The sequence below is a fragment of the Cupressus sempervirens genome, chromosome 11 (assembly GCF_028749045.1).
Source record: "Cupressus sempervirens isolate cs-2001-9-10 chromosome 11, ASM2874904v1, whole genome shotgun sequence".
Taxonomy (NCBI): Eukaryota; Viridiplantae; Streptophyta; class Pinopsida; order Cupressales; family Cupressaceae; genus Cupressus; species Cupressus sempervirens.
This window is the reverse complement of record NC_143128.1, coordinates 62,199,901-62,222,315: the sequence shown is the minus strand read 5'-3', so window position 1 is coordinate 62,222,315 and position 22,415 is coordinate 62,199,901.

The following is a 22,415-nucleotide window of genomic DNA, read 5'->3' as shown; positions in this document are numbered from 1 at the left end:
CCTCTTATATTTACAACATGATCTACATTGAACAAAATAAGCTAGCTATGTATTATTCTATTGGTATATACTTAGACAATTTTCTCAATTTAATCATACTTCAAACATATCCTTTCACTTTTCCTTCTTAAAATAAGCTATATGTTGGCACATATGATAACCCTTACATATCTCCTTATCTAAATTTCTAGTAATCCAATGTACGAACATAACCTAGATGCTAAGGAGTTGATTGATTGTATCAGTGCAATGAACAATTATTTTGAATATGAAAATGTCACTAGTGACAAGAAAGTGAAATTTATAGTAACCTAATTGAATGGTCATGCATCCCTTTGGTGGGATGGAGTACAAGATGAAATTATGCAGCAAGGGAAGACCAAGATCAATAGTTAGGACATAGTGTTGGCAACACTAAAAGGTAAATTCTTCACAAAGATTACTAGCTTAATATTTTGATGAAGTTACAAACTCTTAGATGACAAAAGGAACTGAAAATCAGAGATTACACATAAAAGTTTTATAGGCTGAAAATTAGAGATGGTTAAATTGAGGATGATGTCAAAAAAGAGGTCATATATCTCAATAGGCTAAAATATAAAATTCAGTATGGAATTAACCCATTTTTTTGTAGAACAATAGAGGAAGCATGCTAATATGCTCTAAAGAAGAATAGAAATTATCCAAGAAATAGACACAAAGCTCAAGAGGGAAGCGTCAAAGTTTCAGAGAAAGGAGACCACAAGGAGCTAGAGGATAATGGAAAGAACATAGAGAATAATCTATTAGCCCACATCAACAAGAATAAAAATATCAAGGTAATGATTATTTTAGAGGAAGGCCTTATTCAAGAGGTAGGTAGAGGATTATTTGGAAAATATTTTAAATGTAGCAAAACTAGACATAGATCTTATGAGTGTTTAGAAAATCCTACTACAAGTCAAAGGAGTGTACACATTATTGAAGATGAAGAAGAGGAATATGTATAGGAACCTACCATTCATAATAATGAACCTAAAGTGGGTGAATCAATATTGGTGTAAAGGGTGTTTCTCAAACCGAAAAAGGATGTGATACAACCACTTCAAAGAAAACATTTATTTAGAAATAAATTTAAAAATGTAGGAAAATTTTGCAAGGTCATCATAGATAGTGGGAGAACAAAAAATCTAGTTTCAATAGAGATGGTGGGGAAGTTGTGCTTGAAAAAGATAACACATCCTACTCCTTACAAAGTATCATGGTTGTAAAAAGGGTATCAAATATTTATTGATGGGGCATATGCACCGAGTTGTATTGCCAAAAAGGTGACAAGTTTTTTTTTTCTCCCTATTTTCAATAGAACGCACACACTATAGCACGTATGAGCTATGGCTTGTGAACCACCTCACAATAGGTGTTCTATAGTCATGCGCTAGGCCTGGCTTAGGAATAATCTATTCAAGCTAAGGACTACTTTTCTCCTACCATGAGGTGCATTTAGTTTGTCAACCCAAGGACATATACTTGAAATGGTCGGCACAGTATGTGCACTAGGTACCTTGATGAGTCATTATGCTTATGCTGCAAGAAAGTAAAAATGCAAAGGAAAGAAACTACACTATTGCTATGGAAAGGAAACTACTAAATCTATGAATGTTGAAAACACAATGACAAGATAACAGAGATTCCATCTTGACTCATCCACTAGTATGTTCTCGTAGATGCTGCAGGAACGTTCGTGAAGTGTGACGCTACAAGAAGGAATTAACTAGCTACATCTTACTTAAAGTACTGCTAATGCTAGTAAAATGAATCTATTCTATCCTAATCTAATCCACGTTCCAAGTGGGCCCCCTTGGTTGGGTTCTCTAATCTACCAACGCAAGATAGAAGCTAAAGAGAACTAATTCATTTCATTAATCAGTCATTACATGATTCAGGATTGTAAAACACAACTACAAAAAATTGTGAATCGGTGTTCTCTCTTAATCGATAAAACTTATCAAAAAACAAAAACAAAAACTTCACACACAGGAGTCAATCCTGACATATATAGGGAATCTACTCTTTATTACATAACAGAAAAGTAACTATCCTAAGTTAAGTCCGTAGGAGAGAATATAGGAGAACAACTGAAAGCGAAAAGGAAGGATAACGGAATTGAGGAGGGAGTAATGAAGTCTCAGCATCTACTTGTTACAACGTAAATGCAGAGAAGGTAATGGCTCATAAAAGCTCCTCCTTATTTGCTGCCATGTTTCCTGGAGTGGTTATAACTTCCTTTTCATGGTTGTTCCTTGATGCTCATTTCTCCTTGAATGCTATCAACAACCAACTTCTGGATTCTTTCGCTCATCCTTTAATCCTTATCATCAGGTTAGTTATGATATAAGACATATTTGAAAATAAACATCCATCAAACTAAATTCAAACATAAGAACACACATTTGGATATTTATATGAAATACTGCATATTAGATATAATTTAGGAAAAACATGACATAGTTTTTCTACCCCATAAATCATCAAAAGTTTATCAAACATAGGCTTATAAGTGTTAAAACAAGGATAAATGAAGCATCACAAAGTATCTTAAACATAACAAAATAAAGGCATTTTTTAGACTCATCATCTACCCCCTGCTAAACTAATGCTTGTCCTCAAGCATTACACTTCTTTGTCAAAGATCTAAGCTCCCCAACTTCTATCTTTCCATTTCTGTTGCTCTTGAAGGTGTAATAGAATCCTCTGGTCCTTTCCCATACTTCTCGCCTGTGGTCTTCCTGCAACTTATCAAGTTTGTCAACATCAATATCATACAGGGGCCATAAAAGCATGGGAGGTTGCATGGTTAAAGGACACCATAGCTCTGGCCTTTGTTGCTTTCCCAGTTCTAAATAGTTTGGAACTCTATATAGTGCTGCTTCCAAATTAATAGGATTGTGCGGCTCTGATTTCTTGAGAGAATCAGGTAACCATGCCCATCTACCTCTTACTCTGGTCATAGCTCTCTGGAATGAAAAGTAGGGCAAGTTTTCATATTCAGCATACACTTTGGCTCTAGCAGCAAATACCTTCTTTCTAACTTCTGGATTACTCTTCCCATAAGTTAATGTAAATTAGTCTCGAAGCATTTCTTCTAGTTGTTTACTTTCAGCCCTCAAGGGTAAAGGTTTTGTTCTCTCCTCATCTCTGTAATTAACCAGTTGTCTGTCATAATTCACCTCATTAGACATCCATGACATTAAAGCTTTCAAATTCACATCTACTATATAGAGCAAAGGATTCCACTTAGTTTCTACAGGAATGACAAAATTATGAATATACAACTCACACAATAGATTTTGCTGCCATGGTGGTAAGGTTTGATACAGCCCATAAAACTCTTGTGCAGTTTTGAATTTTGCATTTACATTTCTGAGGGTTAACATCAACTGAAACAAAAGATATTGTTCTTCCAAACAAAAAGCATATACTCGAGGAGGTGGTCCGCAAGCAAGAGCTTGATCTGCTAATTTAAGTGGATGTTCCATGCGTTGTTTCTGTCTTTCTAGTTGTTCTTTCAATTCTTCAATCTCCTCATTTTGTGATGTTATGATCTTGCTCATTCTTTTCTTCTCCTCTTTCCATAGTGCTTCAGCAAATAAATGCTGTCCATATAATTGAAAAAGGAGTTTTTGCAAGGTGATGACACTGTTATCCTCTTCATAATCCTTTTTCTTTTTATGTTCCTGCCATAGATGTTCCACCAAACTATTGATCCATGTTGACTTATATGGGACTAAGGTAGTATTCAAATCATGACATTCAGGAACTACTTCATTCTAATGGCTTGAAACACCTGGTAAATCCATTAAGCTTTCATTAATTTCTTGCTCACATGCTACAGGAGGATTACCAGAAGCTTCTGTCATCTCAGTGTGAAGGGGAGAATGGTCATAAATTATCTACACAGGAGACTCTAGAGTAGGTGCTTTAGACAATATAGGATCTTTAAAAATTTTCCTTCTCATTCTAGGGCTTCTCTGCAAAGGAGTCTCTTCTTGTACTACTGTCTTTTGCCTACTTTTCTATTTTGGTATCACTGTTGCAGGAACCTTCTTTGTTTTCTTCTGTTGCTTAATTGCAGGACTAAGTTTTTGTTGAGTAGTGGTTTCTTCTAGTGACTTCCGTTTCCTTTTAGCTTTACTAATAGTGGGTTTAGGGATGTCCTATTCAGGTGAAGGCACATTCTTTTGAATGGAAGCAAATTCTGATTCAATCCCTTGTGTGTTTTTTGTTTCAGCTCCCTCAATATTTTGTTCTGCAATCTCACTACTGGGAACTACATTTTCCTCACCCTGCCATTCACTAGGGTCAACTTGGGGTTGCATGGTTTTGAATTTCACAAAGTCATCCCATGTCAAAGGGGATACATCCTTAACAGACCTTTCTATTAACAACTTAATCAAGGCATGGTGAGTGACAGAATTATCTTTCCCTTTTTGAGTCTCTTCCACACTAATACAGAGCATATTATACAAAAAATTTGGAAGATTCATGACAATATTGTGCCTTATACAACTAAGCAACTTAAAATGGTGTGCATGTAAGTGAAAAAATCTACCTTCACAAGTAAAATACCTGATGACATGTATTGCTAGCTCAGGGTATGGAGGTGGCAAAGACAATCTCTTGCACCCCTGCTTTGTAACATCCAATGGAGAGTCATGTGGGGTAGTGAATTGGGCCCTTGCTGACCTAGCGTCATACAAGCTCGAATAATGCTCTCCAACAGAAGGTAACCCTGTTACTTCTGCAATTCATTCTTCTGTTACAATTACTGTCAAACTCCACACAGAAGTTTCACCTTCATCAAATGTCCTGGTGAATTCTATAGCCGCTTCTTCATCATATGCTGTTAAATTCAAACAATAACCTAACCACCCGCGTGCATTGAATCTTCTTACTACTTCTACATCAGAGAGCAACAAAATGTGCTCAACTAGCTCTCTTCTCTGTAAACCTCCTCCCATTTCTTGATACTTCTTCTGCTACTCCTTTTCTCTCTCCCTTTCTGAATGCAAACTTCAAAACTCTGCATTATTTCTCAGACACTTCACCGCTTCTTTTTGGGAACATTAATTGACATAACCAATTGTTATGTGCCATAATTAAACTTTAGGTAATCATGAATTTGCGTGGGAATCATCCAGAAACATGGTTCAAATGCCAAAATTTTAAAAATAGGTCACATCATGGCTTAGCATGAAAAATTTGGCACGAACAAGGAAAAAAAATTCATTCAAAAAGTGGGAGTACAACACTTGACATGGCATACTTATGGCAAAAAGTTCTCATTAATAAAGAGTAATGCCAAGATTTTTAGAAAATCATCACAGTTAGTCAGGCATGTTATTGGATAGTACAACACTCCTCTGCCCCCTGCTAATTTTATGACAAGTGTCCTCACTTGTCAGACTAGTATGGGTGAGGGACTGGAATACGCCGTAATTATAGAGACTATTAAGTATTATATATAATTAACAAAATCTGCAAACTTATAAATGAATAATAGTTTGAAAACATTTATACCTACCAAGTGGATTATCACATGCTCCAAAAAAAGGAGGTGGAAATAATGTAAACAACAACATCTATCAGCATGTGCAGATTTGATTGAAAACACAAAAACTTAATTATGTAGAAAGTGAGCGGATGGAAGATTAAGAAATGGAGTGGGGTGGGTGGATGGAAGATTAAGATATGAATGGAAAGAAATATCATGAAAAGAAAGTGGACTTTATGCGAACATAAAGTTATTATTACGGACATGAAAATTAGAATTAATGTTGAAGAGGAGCAGGCGAAAGGTTTTCACCTTCTGCTACAGGAAGAGATACTTGAGTTGTTGTTGAATCCAGTTGTTCGAACTGTTGCATGAATTCGGCTTTTGTTTGAGGCTATTTGTAAAGCTTAAGTCAATGACCGTTGATCAGCATTTTGAAAGGCATATCATCAATTGTGGTTAGTTGAACTGTTCCATTGTCAAAGACATGGATGATTTGATATGGTCCTAACCATCACGTCTGCAGCTTCCTTGGCATATCCTTAAAGCAAGAATCATACAATAATGCCCAGTCACCAGCTTTGAATTTTTTATTGAGGATATGAGAATCATGCCAGTGTTTTCTCTATTTTTGTACCAGTTCAGTGTGTTCTAGAGCGTTCTTGCACATTTCATCCAAAGAATTAAGATGCAGGAGGCATTCTCTTTGTGCTGTAGAAAGATCAATATCTAAGGTCAAGGATGTTCTTAAAGTCTTGTGTTCAAATTCAATTGGAAGCATTGCCACTTTCCCATACAAAAGCTTAAATGGTGTGAATCCGGTAGTGGTTTTTCAAGTTGTTCTATAAGCCCAAACAACATCTTGTAACCGACTGGTCCAATCCCAATGATGCAAATGGACTATTTTAGTTAGAATATTTTCCAGCTCACGATTGGTAACTTTTGCTTGTCCATTGGCTTGTGGATGATAAGGAATTGATTTGTGATGCCTGATGTTATACTATTTCATCAACTCTAAAATCAAGTTGGAAGTAAACTGTGTGCCTTGATCAGTAACCAATTCTTTAGGAACTCCATAGTGTGTAAAAATCTCTTCATACAGGAATTCGGCAACTTTTTTATCATGGGCATGCTTCATAGCCTTAACCTTAACCCATTTGGTTAGATAGTCAGTACAAACCAGAATATAAGACTTCCCATTGGATGGAGGATCAATAGGACCTATGAAGTCCATTCCCCATTTGTCAAATGGTGTTAACTCTACTTGAGGATTCAGAGGCATTTCATCTATTTTGGTTGGGTGACCCATTCTTTGGTATTGGTCACACTTCCTTGTATAATTGATTGCATCTTTATGAAGGGTAGGCCAATAGTAACCAGTGGCTAACATTTTGAAAGCTATTCTTTTGGCTGCAAAATGTCCTCCACAGGGCTCATTATGACATGCATGCAAAATATCATATGTCTCATCTTCTCTTACACATCTCTGCATAACTTGATCAGGTCCAGTATAGAATAGAAAATTGTTTATCCGTGAGAAATGGAAGCTTTTCTGTATGAGTAGCTTTCTCTCCTTATAAGAAAAATGCACTGGTGTCCTATTAGCTGCAATGTAGTTAGCAATATTTGCATACCGTGGAACTTTAACAGCAATATGAAACAAATGTTCATCTAGAAATGCATCATCTACCAGAATAGTGTCAGTATCATGATGATTGATTCTTGAAAAATAATCAGCTACAACATTTATTTTTCCAGGCTTATTCACTATGGTTATGTCAAATTCTTGTAGCAATAGTAACCATCTTGCTAACCTACCAATTATAGCAGGTTTGTTCATGAGATATTTGATTGCTGCATGATCAGTATGAACATAGATAGGATAACCTATGATGTAATGCCAAAATTTATTTAGAGCATAGAATATTGCTAACAATTCTTTTTCAGTCACCGTGTAATTCATTTCTGGACCATGAAGACTCTTACTAATATAATAAATGGCATTATCAAGATTTGAGTGTTTCTGTGCTAAAACTGCACCTATGGCATAATTAGAAGCATCTGTATATATGTGAAAAGGTAGGTTCTAATCAGGGCCTTGTAAAATTGGGGTTGTGGTCAAAATTTGCTTAAGCTATAGGAAAGCTTTATCACACTCAGGTGTCTAATTGAATTCAGCTTCTTTGGTGAGCAACTTGTACAAGGGACTGGCTATTTTACTGAAGTCTTTTATAAAATGCCTGTAATATCCAGCATGTCCCAGAAAAGATATGATATCTTTTAATGTAGCGGGTATGGGTAATGTTTGAATTACCTCAATTTTAGCTGGGTCTACTTGTATACCTGTAGTAGATATTAAATGACCGAGTACCACACCCTCTTGCAGGAGCATGAAACACTTTTCACTATTTAGTGCCAAATTATGTTCTTGACATCTTACCAATTTTTTTTTCAAGATTTATCATTTTTTCTTCAAAAGTAACTCCAAATGTTGTAAAGTCATCCATATAGATTTCCATACAATCATGTGATATATCAGCAAAAATACTAATTACAGCTCGTTGAAACATTGCAGGAGCGTTACAAAGACCAAATGGTAAAATAGAGTATGCAAAAGTACCCCATGGATAAGTAAATGTAGTTTTGTCTTGGTCTTCAAGAGCAATACTAATTTGATTATAGCTGCTGTATCCATCTAAAAAGGAGATGTACTTCTTTCCAGCTAGTGTATCCAAAACTTGATCTATGAAGGGTAAAGGAAAATGATCCTTTTTAGTAGCCTTATTCAACTCCCTTTAATCTACACAAATTATCCATTTTCTTCCTTTCTTAGGTACTATAACCAACGATGATACCCATTTACTATCAGATATAGGATAGATAAAGCCAACATCAATTAGTTTCTGCAATTCTATTTTGACTATTTCTCTGAGGCTTGGATTTATCCTCCTCTAAGGTTGACGAAGTGGTAGACAACCTTCATTAATGTATATCCTATTGGTACACAGTGTAGGGCTTAATCCTTTCATATCACCATAATCCCAAGAAAAAGTCTTCTCATGCTTTTGAAGTGATTCTTTTAATTGTTCCATCTGTATAGATGTCAATTTGGGGTTAACATGCAATTTATGGCCTTTACTTAGTTCAACAGGAATAGTGGATTCTACCATAGCAATTTCAGAGATTGGGCTTCCCTCTAATTCACAGGGAAGTAGTGAACAAAGATTTTTAGGTTCCTTAAGTAAAGTACAACTTGTATCACACTCCTCATATGTAATCAATTTTAATACAGAGCTTTTAGACACATCTTTTCCTACCACACAAGTGTTGGTAAGGATGCTCTAGATTACTGAATCTTCTTCTTGCAACTTTAGAAAAGATTGCCTATGCAACATCATAAGTTGTACTATGGAATTTATCTCTTCTTCTTCATCTCCTAAATCTAGCCAAAAAGATGTACTCAAATCTGGTAATGGTTGTGCAGGAGGATATAGATCAAATTGCTTGGTTGCTTGGCCATTTGATATGGTCATATTCCCTAATCTACAATTTATGTTTGCATCAGCTATGGCCAACCATGGTCTACCTAGAATGATAGGATAGCCAGATAGGTTTACTTTAGGGGACAAAATCATGAAGCCTGCAGGATATTCTAAGGAATCTAAGGTCACAACAATATTTTCTATCAGTCCATCAGGAATGATAGTGGAACTATCTGCAAGCTACAGAATAGTTGGTGTGGGCCTTAATCCTTCTATTTGTAACTTCTTCATGGTTTCTTTAGTCATCAAATTTATAGTAGCTCCCAAATCTATTAAGGAATTTTTAACAAATTGACCATTTATGCTGACACTTACTACTAGACTCCCTGGGTCAGAATATTTTGGTGAAATCACTCTTCCTAACATGATATTAGCTAAGTGTCCAACAACATGAACTATGGTAGGATCCTTCTTCTTCCTTCTAGGTTTCTTTAGACAAGCTTCCCTTATAGCTTTTCCATAAGAAGGAATTTCCTTAATAGCTTGAAACAAAGGTATTTGGACATGCATATTCTTCAACTGATTAACAATGCCAAAGGGTTGTTCCTTGCTTTGTTCAGGTTTCGTTTGTATTAGTTGGTTTGGAAAAGGAGGCCCTACTATTGGTTGAACTGGTATTGGTATGGTAACATTAGTTGGGTTAATAGGTTCATCAACCAAAGGTTCTAATGCTGCAAGAGAGTCTAATACTTCAGTTATAAGAGGTGGCTTTGGTGCTAGTAAGGTCATTCCAAATCTCAAATGTATATCTGCGACATTTAGGGCATATGCAGGGTACTGCTGGGTATCAGTACTATACATGGGCTACTGTGGTTGGCTATTTGGATTTGGTTGAGGCTGTGTAGGTAGTTGTGTTTGCTTTTGAGGTCCATTATTTGTAGGTGGTGGCATTAAAGTAGATTGTTGAGCTGGAGGGGGTAATTGTGGAGCACCAGTATTTTGGTTAGGCCATTGTTGAGGTCCCTTCCATTGGTTTGGAGATTGCCAATTCCCTTGGGGTGGTTGCCATTGGTTCTGCTGGTTCTGGGGCCATTGGTTATTCTGCTGGTTAGGCCAAGGTTGTTGGAAATTTTGAGACCATTGAGACTATTGTGGGTTATTTTTCCTAGCATTATTCCAATTGGGTTGGTTTTGTGGAGGACCTTGGGTATTGCAGTTTTTCCATTGATTACCATATGAATTTGAATTTTGCAAGGGGTCTTAAGGCATACCTTGATGTTGAGCCCATGGTCCACATTGAGCAACAAAGAATACTTGCTCATCATCCCAATCTATCTTTACATATTCAGTTGGAAGATGTTGGTTCTCCATGCTTGCAACCAATTTACAGTGGCAATCCTTCTTTTGCTTTCGGCAATGAGGACAATACTCAGCTAGTTGTAACTCAGCCTCTGCTTGCTTCTTCTTTGCAGTCATTGTATCCAACTATGTAGCGACATCATTAATGATGTCTTGTTTGAAATCGGACAACAAATTGGATATTTCAAGTTTTGAAATGCCTTGACTAATTCCTTTTGTAACCGTAGAACGAGGTGCTTGACCTTTCTTCATGGTTGACCTTGAGTAGTTTTGACATATCTTTTTGAGGTCATCCCATTGAGCTTGATATACATATCCACTGGCCATTAGGTCCAATGCTTCCAAACAGTCTTCATTCACTCCTCTTAGAAAGACTAGTTTTTGGGAATCTTCAGACAATGTGTGTTGAGGATTCTTTTGTAATGTATATAAAAATTGAGAAACATAGTTTTCTAATGTCTCTTCCTCCTTCTGTGATATCCTAAAGATATCATCTCCTCTTGTGCCAGATGCTTTGCAATATTATTTATATTTTTCCAAAAACAAGACTTGCATTTCATCTCAATTCACAGCTGCATTGGCTCCTAAGCCCATAAACCATCGTAAAGCTAATTCTTTCAATATGACTAGAAATAATTTAAGCTTATGGGCATTAGTGTTGTAGTCAAAAATATGACAAAGGATGTCAAACTCAAACAAGAAGGTATCAGGGTCTTCAGTTGCAAGGCCATAGAACTTTGGAAGAGCAGTGGGAGGTATATTCTTGAGATTGGCATTGGTTATGAGACTTGGAAGTGGAAATGGAAAAGTGGGTTGTGCCATGACTGGTGGGACTGATTATGAGATTGCTACTGAAAAGGAATATTAGGCACTGGATGATTAACAACTGGTGGATTCAAGGTAGTGTTATCAAGAAGACTGGTCACTATTTCAGTGAAAGGTTGGAGACTAGATATATCTAGGGATTTAGCTCTTGATGATGATACTGTGGGGAAAACAAGACTTGCATCTTCAAAGGGCAACTCGACTTCTTCTTCAACTTCTTCATTCAAATTAACAAATCCTTGTGGAAGAAATCTACCATATTCATCTCGTCATCTTCCTCTTTGAAGCATGCAACTAAATTTTTCACACTGGTAAAAAGAACTTAATCTAAAAACTATGACTCAAAAATGCTCCTAGCTTGACACCATCACCGGAAACGGTGCCAAAAATGAACCACCTCACAATAGGTGTTCTATAGTCATGCACTAGGCCTAGCTTCGGAATAATCTATTCAAGCTAAGGACTACTTTTCCCCTACCATGAGGTGCATTTAGATTGTCAACGCAAGGACGTATACTTGAAATGGTTAGCACAGTATGTGCACTAGGTACCTTGATGAGTCATTATGCTTGTGCTGCAGGAAAGTAAAAATGCAAAGGAAGGAAACTACACTACTACTATGGAAAGGAAACTACTGAATCTATGAATGTTGAAAACACAATGAAAAGATAATAGAGATTCCATCTTGACTCATCCACTAGTCTATTCTCGTAGATGCTGCAGGAAAGTTCATGAAGTGTGATGCTACAGGAAGGAATTAACTAGCTATGTCTTACTTAAAACACTGCTAATGCTAGTAAAATGAATTTATTCTATCCTAATCTAATCCACCTTCCAAGTGGGCCCCCTTGGTTGGCTTCTCTAATCTACCAACGTAGGATAGAAGCTAAAGAGAACTAATTCATTTCATTAATCAGTCATTACATGATTCAGGATTGTAAAACACAACTGCAACAAACTATGAATCAGTGTTCTCTCTTACTCAATAAAACTTATCAAAAACCAAAAACTAAAACTTCATGCACAGGAGTCAATCCTGACATATATAGGGAATCTACTCTTTATTACATAAAAAAAAAGTAACTATCCTAAATTAAGTCTGTAGGAGAGAATATAGGAGAACAACTGAAAGCGGAAAGGAAGGATAACAGAATTGAGGAGGGAGTAATGAAATCTCAGCATCCGCTTGTTACAACGTAAATGCAGAGAAGGTAATGGCTCATAAAAGCTCCTCCTTATTCGCTGCCATGTTTCTTGGAGTGGTTATAACTTCCTTTTCGTGGTTGTTCCTTGATGCTCATTTCTCCTTGAATGCTGTCGGCAACCAACTTTTGGATTCTTCTGCTCATTGTTTAATCCTTATCATCAGGTTAGTTATGATATAAGACATATTTGCAAATAAACATCCATCAAACTAAATTCAAGCATAAGAATGCACATTTAGATATTTATATGAAATACTGCATATTAGATATAATTTAGGCAAAAGATGACATAGTTTTTCTACCCCATAAATCATCAAAGGTTTATCAAATGTAGGCTTATAAGTGTTAAAACAAGGATAAATGAAGTATCACAAAGTATCTTAAACATAACAAAATAAAGGCATTTTTTAGACTCATCAGCTTGGGTAACCTGAGCCATAGCGCGTACATACTATAGTGTGTGCACGTTATAGAAAAACCCAAAAAGTATATATGATGGGCTGCACACCCACATCCCATCATTTTCATTATAATTTTTTGCTATTCCTACAGAGAGCAGCGCGTACGCGAGTTAAAAATCTAACATTTTCACCATTCTTTGCCAAAATGCCTCCTCGCCGATGAAATCCAAGACCACAAGTGCACCCATGATGATGCCTAAGTAATATAAACTTAACTTTGCATTGTTTGATATGTTTTTCATATTATTTTGTAGGTTTTTAATATTGTTTTGTAGGTTTTTTACAAATTTCATTTAGATTTATTTATTTATTTGGATTTCAATTGATTTTTTATCAGGAAATGTTTATAATCAACCGACAAATCCAAAAGAACCTCAAAACCCTCAAGAACCTCAAAACCAAAACCCTCCTCAAGAAGAACAACAAATTCCATAACCTCAACCAATTGCAAGACCTCCGCCAAGCACACAAGAAAATATAATAAATGAAATAGAGAGAGGCAAAACTAAATTAGGAAGACTCATTGATCAGTTGAAAGAATCCATACAAACCAATCCAATGAGGGCTCAATAGGCATCATCCCTTGAATCCATTAAAACCTAGATAGCCTCAGTTAGTGGTCAGTTAGGTTATTTAGCATGTTAAGAAGGATGAAAAAAAAAGATTTTATGAAAATAAATTGTCATATGAAGATGTTAAAAAAAAAAAATACCAAAACGTAGTATATGTGCATTATTTAGAGAACTCGGTGAGCAAAATACTGTTAGAGAGGGTACTAAATGATTTCCCATCCATTGGTGTATACATGATGCTATTAGAAATAATTTTTGGGATAGATGGTGGATGGTTTTTGATGCCCCTCCTTGCAACAATCACAAGGTCCCCATGTATTTTTTGAAGAAATTATATTGTGAGTTTGTCCTTGGGGAGATCCCTAATTATTTTGATATATTAGACTCCCAAGGTAGAGGTGGGGGGTCATCATTTGAGAGGTCGGGAGCATGCCGTGACCCTAATGTAGTTAGGGCACTTGTGGTCAAGCCACAGTGCGAGTATGTGACTATTCCTTCATTTGTGAAGGAACATGTAGAGGCCAATGCTCTAGGTACCATTAATGCTTTGATGAAGACCCTCATCCATTCCACGAGCCCATTAGTTGAGGGGGAGCCCTCTGTGCATCATGGTCACATGTGCACTTCATGTGGATCCCTATGCACATTTGGCACTCATGTTGGAGATGGTGCGGATGATGGGCTTGTCAACAATCACTTCTTGAATGACACATTTGGCATTGACACACAGTTAAATTACAATTATAATTTACTAATTTGATCACATTTCATATGTATAGTGAATGATTAATTAATTAGCATCTATTGACATTGTTCAAAATTCAGGGTCAGAGTGTTATTGGGCCTAGCAGTGAACCTCCAAGCCCATTTTTTGTCCCTTCCATGAGTCCAAAGGTATGTATCAATTTAATAATTTTAATTAATACATATATTTATTACGTAATCATATTAAGGATTGAAAAAAAATATTATACATGTGCATTAGTTCTCCACAGGACCCTCAACCTTTGCTACAGACTCAGAGCATAGACATCATACGAGCTTCACACAAGTACAGTTGTTTCATGTTAATTTAATTCATTTGATTATATTTATTTCATATTTCATTTTAGATGTAATGTGTATTGTATGACATGTAGCTCTTGATGTTAGACGCACCTCCTCATCTACGACAGTCTGTTGATAATGGAGTGGTCACAGCTGTGGCTAGCTCATAGCCATTGACGGAGGTATGAAATAATTTTCTTCATTTTAGTTGCTATTTATAATAGTTACTCTCAAAATTTCTAATTTTATTTATAAGTGATTATATTTATTGAATTTTTGTAGGGTCTCGTCATGCCTGATCATCTACGAGCATTCAAGGTGGACTTACAGAGTGACTATTTGATGGTGGTAAGAAAATAATTGATTTTGTGTGTACATATATTTGATTTCAACGTATAATAAATATTGATTCATATCTACTTTCTTTGTATCAGTTGGAGTTGGAGAAGAGCCTCAACAAGAGGTCAAGTGAGCGTGTCAGGAGGACCTTGTCATCTCCACCGTCTCCCTCCACACAATGGCAAAGAACGTTGAGAGATAGAAGGAAAAGATATAGTTGATCTATACATGTATATATATATAGGCATCAGTGGACATATTCGATACACATTTGATGTATATGATATTCTATATTTGATGTATGACATTATTTGACTTATGACATTATTGGTTAATATTTGATATGTTTGTTCATATACATTATTGGTTATCATTTTATATTGTATGTTTGTTCATGTATGACATTAAATTAGATATGTTTGTGTATGACATTAAATTAGATATGTGCATGTATGAGATTAAATTAAATACCTAATCTATTCAAAACTTTCATAGAATATATTGATTAACAACAAAATTTATCACTGTTTAAGCATAAGTTAATCATTTACAATATGTCATAGTCATATGATTTATGATCTTGTTCATGTTTAAAGTTTTCCTTCTCTATCATTTATTTATCAAGTTAAATTCAATACCTAATTAGTTTGAATTTTTGATACAATATTGATTGGCAATAAACATTATCAATCAAGATCGATTAGGACCTCCCGGCAATAAACTTTATTAGGCAATATTTGTGTACCTCCTGGCAATTGGTCACCTAAATGAGAAGCTTAAGATTTATTAGGAACTCCATGAAAGAAATCAATAGTTTGAAATTACTCTATCCAACAAAATTAGATCAAAAGTTCTCTAAACATTTATGTTAAAAATAAGATAAAAATTTGATCACAAGTGGTCACAAAGTTTGTGTAGAAGAAAAAATCATTGTTACAAAAAGAATATAGACAAGAAGAAAAAACACAATTAGCTTGTTCAGCTTCAATACATAACCACCATTCTTTATCATTAATTAAAAAATGTCAGAGATAGTAGAGAAAAGATGGATTATTTGCAAAAAATGGCCATTTTAAAAATCATAAATTTAACATAATCACTGATAGTTTTATGTGTTTTCATACATTAATGATTGTAACATAATCACAAGTTGATTGGAATGTGTTGTTATTATTCTATAGTAACTAGATTAAGGTAAAAATAAAAGTTTAATAAATAGTTGTGATATATAAGAAAGAGAGATATCTCACATGAGAGGGGGACGAATCTAAGATGATGCATAAGATACTTGTAAGAGGGAGCTATACTTGTTAACAAATTTACAATGCATGTTATGGAAAATCATAGAGCATCTTTAAAAGGAAATAAAAGAGTATGACAAGTGGAAGGAACATGTTGTTTTGTAGACTTGTGTTCAAATTTGGGTGTTGATTTTCTAATGAAGGACTCAAGCACTGAAATTTGGTAGTTTTGGCTCATGTTATCCTTGTATCTCACTCTCTCTTATTCCCCCCAAACCCCCCTCTTTATATTTCTATTTTTTCCATATCTATGTAGCCATCTATCCTCTTCATCTCCCCCTCACTAATGCAGAGATGTTGAGCAAGAAGTGAGGTTTAAGAACTTTGTTCTTCCTAGTCTACCAAACTAAACTTGTGGCCTTCCTAATATCTTACTCCTTTAGGATATCATTTTTGTTGCCTATCCAAAGTGATAGGGTCATTTGTGAACTCCTCCAAGGTGTACTTCTCCAATCAAGATCTTGTACCTTTTTGTTTTAGGGATACTAGCCCTATTCCAAGCCAATAGCTGTAACTCTTCACCAATGGCTTCACCAACCCCAAGTTTCTATTGGGACACCTTCCTTATGTTGAACTGATTGAGAATCAACTCTTTGTTGAACCCTCCAATTGTCATACAGTACAAAATGTTGACTATCATAGAATTCCTTGTAGGTCTCCTACTTTGATTGTTTGGACTTAAATTCCTCTTAGGTTGAAATCTAACTATTCTATGGGTAGATTCAGACACCCTTTTGAAATTTATTTAAGACTCCAAAGCCTAGATTCCCAATTCCATTCCTGTAGCACCTAACCCATGTTAAGTACATAGACCTAATAAGGTCACACTAGGTTTGGTTTTAAAAGTAATTACTAGATAATTGGTGTATGGCCTCAAACCTCCTCTACTCACCAATATTATCATCTTCAAATTATGATGAAACACAATAATGTTTCCACTTTTTATTATTATATATTCCCCCTTATGAAAATACTCATAGAACTAATAAATGCTTCATCTCCTAACACTTCTCTACTTCATGTCTCTGCTTGACTCATATCTTAACTATAACACTTCTCTTCCTTAGTAGCATTCACCAATAGTTCATTTCTCTTCCTTTGACTCATATCTTCTATTTTTACATGACTACCTTTGATATAAGTCCATTCAATATTTTATCTTCATTAACAATTTATCAATGTTTTTAACTAAATTTCCAATGTTTTACACTAAATTTCCCCTTTTTCTTAACATCTTTAAAGTTAGTCAATATTGATTACCCATTGTCACATAGGAATATATTTATATTTTGTAGAAAATATTTTATATCTACTCATACTCTTATTATCCCTAGTCATGACAAACAATATAGAACAATGAGTTGCCTCTAGCAATTTTATGTTTTTAGTGGAGGATAGAGAGTTACAAAGTTGGTGACAATTTGGATGTGTAATGAATATTAAAAAAATGAGTAAACAAGAAGCCATTAGACACATGACCTACAATGTGGTATTTTCATGCATTCATTGGGTTTCAATATTATGGCTTTTGTGAGAGCAATGTTATCATTACAAAGAGATTCACACCTTGAAGGTGAGTGCAATGCACCCTTCTCGAACATGATCAATTTGAGAATGATTAGGCTTTTTTGAGTTTTTTTGTAGACTAATTTGGTAGATAAGGGAGAACTCCAAATTGGAGAGGACAAGGTTGATTGAGCAATGATTTGTTCATGGACAATGTCAACCTTGAATTTGCATAAGGTTACTATTTAAATTAAGTTTACATTTCAGCACAAATTATTCCTAGACCTTAGGGACATTTCGGTTCGATGTTCCTGAGAATGTTCAAGCATTGAAGGGGATAGGATGAGGTTGAGGATAGGGTTTACTCGGCCACCCAAAGCTAATGGAGTAGATAGTTCGATCCCACAATGAAAGGTGAGAGAGATTTGGCAGTTGGCAACTTTGTACTAGCCAATATTGCAAGTTTTAGCATCACCCAAGATGGCGTTGTAAAATGAAAATAGAGTGTGATCTCTAAAAAGTGAGAGAGGTTATTGTAGGTCTCCACAACATGGTCCTATAGGAATTAGAATCGCATCCATACCTCATATGAGCTCTGAGATATGCCCCGTGACCCTTAGGGACATTCTGGTTCAACATGCCTGAGAATGTTTGAGCACTGAATGGGATAGGACAAGGTTGGGGATAGGGTTTACCCAGCCACTTGAAGCTAATGGAGTAGAAAATTCGATCCCACGATGGAAGGTGAGAGAGATTTGGCAGTTGGCAACTTTGTATTGGCCAATATTGCAAGTTTCAGCATCACCTGAGATGGCATTGTAAAATGAAAATAGAGTGTGATCTTCAAAAGGTGAGAAAGGTTATTGTAGATATCTGCAACACCATCCTGTAGGAACTAGAATTGGATCCATACCTCACACGAGCTCCGAGATATACCCTATCAAAGATTGTAGTCCTATGGCATTTAGTGACCCTGGGACATTTCGATTCGGCATGCTCGAGAGTGTTCAAGTGCTTAAGGGGATAGGAAAAGGTTAGGGATAGGGTTTACCCAACCACCTAGAGCTAACAAACTAGATAGTTAAATCCCATGATGAAAGGTGAGAGAGATTTGGCATTTGGAAACTTTGTATTGGCCAATTCTGCAAGTTTCAGCATCACCCGAGATAGCATTGTAAAATGAAAACAGAGTGTGATCTCCAAAAAGTGAGAGAGGTTATTGTAGGTCTCTACAACACCATCCTATAGGAACTATAATTGCATCTATATCTCACATGATCTCCGAGATATGCCCCATCAAAGATCGCAGCCCTATGGCATTTAGTGACCCTTAGGGACATTCTGGTTTGGCGTGCCCGAGAACATTCAAGCCGTAAAGGGGACACTATGAGGTTGGGGATAGGGTTTACCCAGCCACCTAGAGCTAATAGAGTAGATAGTTTGATCCCACGATGAAAGGTGAGAGAGATTTGGCTGTTGGCAACTTTGTACTAGCCAATACTACAAGTTTTAGCATCACCCAAGATGGTGTCGTAAAATGAAAAAAGAGTGTGATCTCCAAAAAGTGAGAGAGGTTATTGTAGGTCTCTGCAACACCATCCTGTAGGAACTAGAATTGCATCTATACCTCACACGAGCTCCGAGATATGCCTTATCAAAGATCACAACCCTATGGCATTTAGTGACCCTTAGGGACATTCCGGTTCGGCGTACTTGAGAATGTTCAAGCGTCGAAGGGGATAGGATGAGGTTAGGGATGGGGTTTACCTAGCCACCCAGAGCTAACAAAGCATATAGTTCGATCCCACGACAAAAGGTGAGAGAGATTTGGTAGTTGGCAACTTTGTACTCACTAATACTACAAGTTTCAACATCACCCAAGATGGCGTCATAAAATGAAAATAAAGTGTGATCTCCAAAAAGTGAGAGAGGTTATTTTAGGTCTCCACAAAAATATCTTGTAGGAACTAGAATTGCATCCATACCTCACACGAGCTTCGAGATGTGCCCCATCAAAGATTGCAGCCCTATGGCATTTAGTGACCCTTAGGGACATTTCAGTTTGGCGTGCCCGAGAACTTTTGAGCACTAAAGGGGATAGGATGAGGTTGGGGATAGGGTTTACCTGGCTACCCAGAGCTAATGGAGCAGACAGTTCGATCCCATGACAAAAGGTGAGAGAGATTTGGCAGTTGGCAACTTTGTACTAGCCAATATTGCAAGTTTCAGCATCACCCGAGATGACATCATAAAATGAAAATAGAGTGTGATCTCAAAAAAGTGAGAGAGGTTATTGTAGGTCTCTGCAACATGGTCTTGTAGGAACTGAATCAAATCCATACCTCACATGAGCTCCAAGATATGCCCTGTCAAAGATCGCAGCCCTATGGCATTTAGTGACCCTTAGGGACATTCTGATTTGGCATGCCCGAGAATGTTTGAGCGCTGAAGGGGATAGGATGACATTAGGGATAGGGTTTACCTAGCCACCTAGAGCTAATGGAGTAGATATTTCGATCCCACAATGAAAGGTGAGAGAGATTTGGCAGTTGGCAACTTTGTACTAGCCAATACTGCAAGTTTCAACATCACCCAAGATGGCATCATAAAATGAAAACAGAGTGTGGTCTCCAAAAAGTGAGAGAGGTTATTGTAGGTCTTTGCAACACCATCCTATAGGAACTAGAATTACATCCATACCTCACATGAGCTCCAAGATATGCCCCATCAAAGATCACAGTCGTATGGCATTTAGTGACCCTTAGGGACATTCCGGTTCGGCATGCCGGAGAAAATTTGAGTGCTGAAGGGAAGGGACAAGGTTGGGGATAGGGTTTACTTGGCCACCCGGAGCTAATAGAGTAGACAATTTGATCCCACAACCCTTTTTCCACTAAGTTGCAAATTTGAGCAACTTTTACAACTTTCAACAATGCAACTTCGCACAAAAAGTGCAATTTTTACATTTTTCATTTGATTCGAATTATATAACTTAGAAAAGTTTCAGCAATAGTAAAACCTCAAAGGAATATAGGAATATAGAAAATTTTATGGTTATTTCCTAAAAGTTACTAAACTGTTGCAAAATTTGCTAATGCAACTTTGCAATTTTTGCACTTTTTGGAATTTCAACTAACCACCAACCTAAATGAGTCCTAATCATTCCAAATGATTATTATAGACTCAAAACCACTAAAAAAACCTACAAAAGTGCAAAAAATTGCAAAAAAGTGCAAAAATTTACAAAATGCAAAAAGTTGCTAAGAGCAATTTTTGCAAATAATAGTTGTCAAACTGAACATGAGGTTGTATGGTGTTCCAACCATCAAAATGGAAGTTATAACTACTTAAAGACATGTTCTTAAGATCTCCACACATGGAAAAGGTCATTATACGGATGGTGGACAACATTGGTCAATAAAAATCTCAAATTTTATGCCTTTTTTACTATTTTTTCAATTATGCATGACCTGTACTAATTGGTGGTGGTACAAGTCTTATATTGTTGGATAGAGGGTTGATTCAATATTCCATTTCAATTGGTTTGATTTATTTATCTTGTATACAAAAAACATTATATCAGTTTTAGTGTAGGTAGGTCAGATTTACTCCAAATTTGAGAGTTTTAGCAAGATGAAATCCTAACTTGCAAACCCACTGTGGGATTTCGACGTCACTTTATGGAATACAAGTTAAGAGATGATTCTTTGAGATGGAAGATATTCATGGCTATAGGAGCATGGAATCTATTTTTACCAGCAACCCCTAGACTGAACATAATCTTATGTCTGGTCTAGATTTGAAGGAAAAAGAAGGATCAAGCTCCTAAACTGATTAATTTGACCCAAGTGAAGGGTGTAGAAGGAAAAGTTTTATATATAGCATAGATCCAAGGGGTTGAACCAAGTCTATGAATCCATTTGTTTATGTTTTCCTTGTAACCCTACCTAAACTGGCCATTTAGGATTGTGACACAAAGTGGGAATAACTTGATGCTATAGCCGAGTTGTTGGTTAATATTTTAGAATCTCTTAGGGGATGTTGAAGAGTGTTTAAAAATGAAAAAAAAATAGGGGGTAATTTTTATGGTTTGGGAGTTTGACCATTAAAACTAGAAATTGTCCTAGTAGGAAGTGTTGGTAACAGTTTTAAAATTTGATTGTTGAGTGTTGAGAAACCTCAAGTTTGAGATTTTTCTTGTATGTTTGAGTCTATAATAACCATTTCCATCTAAAAAGTTGAGTGTTGAAACCATTTATGAACTATTTTCCTTTGTAGGCCTATTGGTGGCAGGGAGTTCCAAAGTGTTGATCCAAGTTGTTTGAGTACCCTAAGTTTGAGGGTTGGGCTTGCGAAGTCAAGTCCACTGGCAGGGTAGAGTCTCCTTGTATTAGAATTCCATTGGATCCTTAGTCCTTGGTGTCTTCAATGAATGTATCTTCATAGAATGACCTTGGTGCCCCTACACCATTAAGCGATGATGATGAACATTGGTAAAATTATGAGATTTGTGCCTACATGTTACAATGAAATAGTCGTATCTATTTTGAAATTAAGAACTATAAAAAAAGTTTCAAGAGAAGCTTAGGCTATGATGCAGGAGCAACATATGCTTATCAGAGGCACATTGGAGGTCCAAGTCATCACAGAGGTCATGAAGAATCTCCTAGAGTCAATTGGGCAATCCTTCAACCAATCATGGCATTTGAAAGCATAAAAAAGTCATAATGTTGTATGATGTCTTGATGGATTTCAATGTTGGAAAAGTTGTAATTGAGCCATTGAATA